Source organism: Triticum aestivum, chromosome 4A, assembly GCF_018294505.1.
Source record: "Triticum aestivum cultivar Chinese Spring chromosome 4A, IWGSC CS RefSeq v2.1, whole genome shotgun sequence".
Lineage (NCBI taxonomy): Eukaryota > Viridiplantae > Streptophyta > Magnoliopsida > Poales > Poaceae > Triticum > Triticum aestivum.
In genome coordinates, this window is record NC_057803.1 from 7,394,581 (window position 1) to 7,399,328 (window position 4,748).

The 4,748-nt window shown below is 50.9% G+C and overlaps 1 pseudogene; it reads right to left on the reverse strand.

The window, feature by feature from the left end:
* Positions 1 to 208: 208 nt before the first annotated feature.
* LOC123088685 (probable ubiquitin-conjugating enzyme E2 23) lies at positions 209 to 4,456 on the reverse strand (annotated as a pseudogene).
* Between the last annotated feature and the right edge of the window lie 292 nt (positions 4,457 to 4,748).

Consider the following 4,748-nt stretch of genomic DNA (forward strand, 5'->3'; position numbering starts at 1 on the left):
CTCTATAAAGAAATATAAAAGCGTTTAGATCACTAAAGTAATAATCTTATTCTTTTGAGGAAACACTAAAGTAATAATCTAAACGCTCTTATATTTCTTTACGAAAGGAGTAGTAGCTAGTTAGGTTAGATCTACGTTTCATTTACTTGTGGCTGGAACGGTATGCGGTTTTCAGTGGTAATGGAACCGGCCCTATGCACAGTTTAGATCAACATGCTGTACAATGGTTCAACAGTAAAGATTTCCATCGAAGCTATGGAAGGTTCAATAATCAATAGTAAATAACTTTTGCCGAAGCAATAGTTGACCCCACAATCTAACTGTTGTGGTCTACTGGTCACAGTTCAGAGTTTCTGTGCTCGTAGTGACAATACATCAGCAGTAGCGCTGCCGCCAAGGGTCCAAAACCGGAGTAGTCGTGTCATATCATCCGAGAATATTTGCCGGATGTTGATGATTGGTGGCAGTGCATTGGGAGCTCCCTTCGTCGCCAATCTGCGTGAACGCTGCCGTGAGCCCGGGCAAGACATTGTCAAGCGCGATGCAGTTTAATCTTCCAACATAATGTTACCAAAATGTCATGCCCCTACCATGGCACGACAACTCCATCCTCCCATGATCGGCGGGCACACATCCCTGAAGGTACGCTTCACACGTCGCGAGGACGTATCTCCCGCGTCGGCGGAAGTGGTCCCCGATGAACCCCTCAAAGCCCCGCGGCGGTCGGCGCAACAGATGGAGCATGGTCCGAAGAGTGAGCAAGAAGGCGTTCTTGTTATAAGGCAACGCGTGGCGGCGGCCCTGTGGCGTGCCGACCAGGTGATCGTAGTTGGCCTCGTTGGAGTAGGGCTGGTCGTTGAGGACGAGGGCCTGGAGGGAGACGGCGACCTGAAGGTGGTTCGGCATCCCTGGCACCCAGACCTCGGTGCCCTCATCGTCAAAGGTGTTGAGCAGGCTGAGGCACACCGTGCCAGAGGCATACAAGTTTGGGTTCATACGGTTACCGAAGGAGTGGTAGTACACCTGCGGTGGCACGTCCGGGTAGGACAACGGTAGCTGCAGGTCGAAGAAGAAGAGCCCATCCTGGTAAGGCGTCCCGCTCGCGCCCACCATCGCCACCCGGAGCAGGTCCATACGGTCCTCGAACGCCCGTACATAGATTGTGTCTGCATACATATATAAATTGATGTGCCAATTTCATCCATCGAATCATTACTAAGATATACTGACACGTATATAAGTTACACTCGAAGGCCACACGTACCGGGCAAGCTGTCCTGCAGTATCTTCCACTCCTTCTGCACTGTTTTTACCCACTTCTTTCCGCCGTTGCTGCCCTGCGGTTCATTTGGCAAAAGAGAGCATTGCTTAGCGTATGTTCAATTTGCGGTTTGTTGTACCACGACATGACTTAGAATATACAATATTTCGTTGCAGGAAATCCCTGCTACGGTGTATTGACACCAACCAATTAATTATGTCATGGTTGTAATGATCTAAAGGACGTGTCCGCCTGCATCCCTAAATGAGGCGGTGGCGTGCATACACGATACTGCAGGATGGATTGTCCTTGTTAGGAGTGATAACACATGAGAAGACTACTAGCCGAATTATAGACCAACATCAGGTTAATCGGAAATTACTAAGTCGTCCTTGAGCTAAATAAATTCCTAGCTGAGCCATACTAACCACTAGATCAACTTAATCTTGCACGTTAAATCATGCAGTATGATGTATCTTTAAAAAAGCTCCAAATTTTATTGCAAAAACTTTAGGAAAAGAAAATTAAAGTTCATCATCTCGTGTAACAAGCGGAAAGCGTGCCTTCTTCCAACTAAATAAAAACAAAGGAAAGAGTGCCTCTTGGCTTCTACATGTGCCTATATTGGGAGAACTAAAGCCATTTGAAAAAGAGAAAGATTAGCGAAAGTAAGAGCAGGTATAACAAGATGATGTAACCAGGCTATAAGGAGTACTATCTTTTTGCTATCATAGAGCAATAAGAGAAACGTGTTGTAGATTAAGATCAGTTGCAGCACTAGCTCCATAAAGCTTTGTGAGAGAGTAAGATGAGCCAAGTAGTACATATTTATAGTTAATTGGCCTCTATAGCTAACTGCTACCCACACATGTCGGCTATAAAATTAGCTATAGATGGTATGACAATAATATATTGTCAGCTAATAGGCCTCTATTGTTATCTCTGAGGGAAAAGGATATAAAAGATGAACCTGATCCACCGTGTCAAGGTAATGATGATCCGGAGGACTCTTCACCACGTCGAAGTTTGGGAACTTAAACGGGCCGTCATCTCCAATGACATCCTTGGCCTTGATCACCACATTATCGACAGAGTCGTCATCGCTGTCGTCGACACTTGCATCGCTTCTTTCCATTGAATCAGCAAGGCCAGCCTCCATGACGGCGCCACCAACGTTAGCGTCCTCATGACTAACCGTGGATACATGTGTGGGCGCTTCCACATTCTGCGTGGTTGTAGCAGGGCCATCTAGTTCGTTCACAGAACAATCACCACCCTCTATGTTTCTAGCATCTGCTGGTTCATGTGGATCATTTACCTGTAATTGAACATTGCCATATCATTCCTACGCTAATGCGTGATGCTATAAGTTAAGGTGCATGCATGGGATAATGTTCCTAGCTAGATATATAGTAGATACCACGTTGGCAACATCCAACTCCGGAGAAGCACCGACATCTTCCTCCTCCTCCTCCTCGCCCCACTCCCAGCCATACATTTCAGCGTACAGTTGTGTGTAGTGCTCCTTGTTGGCGACACTGATCTCATGGGGGAACACCTGAAACATCACATGGAAATTAAGCAGCTATATTTAAGTCGAGTCGAGATAGGTGCCATCTTTTTGTAATACTACATATCATATTAAATCAAATTGTAACAGAAGGTGCACGGCAAATTCGCCATGCATGCTGCATCCATATTACTCCCATTGACGTGCTGCCGTCACTCCACTTGACTTGGACGTGGCCGTCATTCAGGTCAACAACGCGCCCGACCCATGGAAGATCGGCGGGGGCGCTCTTGGCATGTGGTATTTGCTGCGCTGCTGGTGTGCTCTCGATGACGCTTGATAGCACACGAACGACGACGTCTCCGTGGAGAACAGAGTGGTGAGGGTCCCTGCCCAGATCATACGCACTCACGGTATCCTCGCACTCGACCTCCAAGCCGCTGGCCTCGCCGTCGGGCCGCGTCGACGCTGCCTTGAACCACGACACGTGCACCGTTTGGTCTTTGGAATTCAGGCTTCTGACAACGCCGACACGCCTCGTTGATCCACTGGCAGCACCGACGTCATCTCCGGCAACACCATCTACCGTGTCGCCAGGAGCGTTGTCAACAACGTACTGCCCAGGAAAGAAGTCGTGCTCCATGATGAACTCGTAGGGGCTGAGTGTCGTTGATCTAGCCCCATACTGCCGCGTGCCGTCCTGCCACAGCACGTCGACGGTGGTGTTGCTGTTGGCAACGGTCATGGTGGGCAGCAGGGCCGTGTGCGCGTGCAATGAACTTATGTGTCGCTGCTCATCACTAAGAAGAAAGCAGCGGTCGCCCAGCCGCCAGCTGCAATCGGGCGCAGAGCAGAAGTAAGTGAGACTGTCGGGCTGCTGGTAAGGTGGAGGAGCGGACTCCTCGACCAGTTGTTGATTGGTGCCGTGTTGCGCCGACGCGATCCAGTAAACGAAGACGCCGGCCATCTCCACGTTGGCCACCGTTCCTGTTTCGTGCTCCGGCTTCCAGTGGCCGCTTAGCCATCGCGATCCTTTGAAGACGGTGGGGGAGGAGTTCTTGGCAGTGACGCGCTCCCCCGGTTAGAAGGCGACGTTCGTCTCGGGGATATGATAGGCCTGTTCATTTGTCGCCGATTTTAGCCCCTGGGACTCCAGATGGGCGACCCTGCAGACGGCGCCGTCGTCGAACAAGACGTCGACGTCCAGAGGCACCGCGACCACCCGGCCCAGCCATGCCCCGGACAAGACGTAGTCGCCAAGGCTGAGTGCTCTGACACGTCGCAGCCCAGCCGGCGACGCCCCCAGGATCTGATTCGCCGTCGCGCCCCCGCGTTCGTTGAGCTGGACGAGGTGGAGATCGGTGGTGACCCCGGTGACGACGCCGATCTGGCCACCGACGTCCGACGCCGACCCGACCATCTGACCGACATGGATGGAGCTTCTGTCGACGACGGCGATGTCATCAAGCTTCTTGGTCACCAGCGTGCCGTCGAGGCGGAACAGCGTGCAGGTGCGGTCCTCCCCGTTGTACGAAACCAGCAGGCCGCGGTCGACGAGCGTGCGATTGCCACGCTTCGGGTAGAAGCGCACAAGGTCTCGCAACTCTAGCGTAGTACGCATCTCGGCGCCCATCTCGGTTATATCTTCTCCGATCGGTCGATCGATCGATGTGATGATCTCGTTCTTCTTGATCGAGGGCGTGTATGGAAATCGTATATCTAGCCGTCGCTAGATATATATAAGGGCTAATCAAAATTTGTACGTGTACTTACCTTTTGCGGGACGGGACTAGTAAAATCCATGTGTTGCATCCCTCAAAAAATTAAATCCATGTGTTGCACGTAACAATTAATGGCCACCCTGATGACACAGCCTGGTTTCTTTCTTCAAAAGGAAGGAAAGAAAAGTGATCTCGGCCAGCGAGTAGCCTTCCGCGGTGGTCCTCCGGCGGCTCTTCCGGTGACCTCTTATGGTCG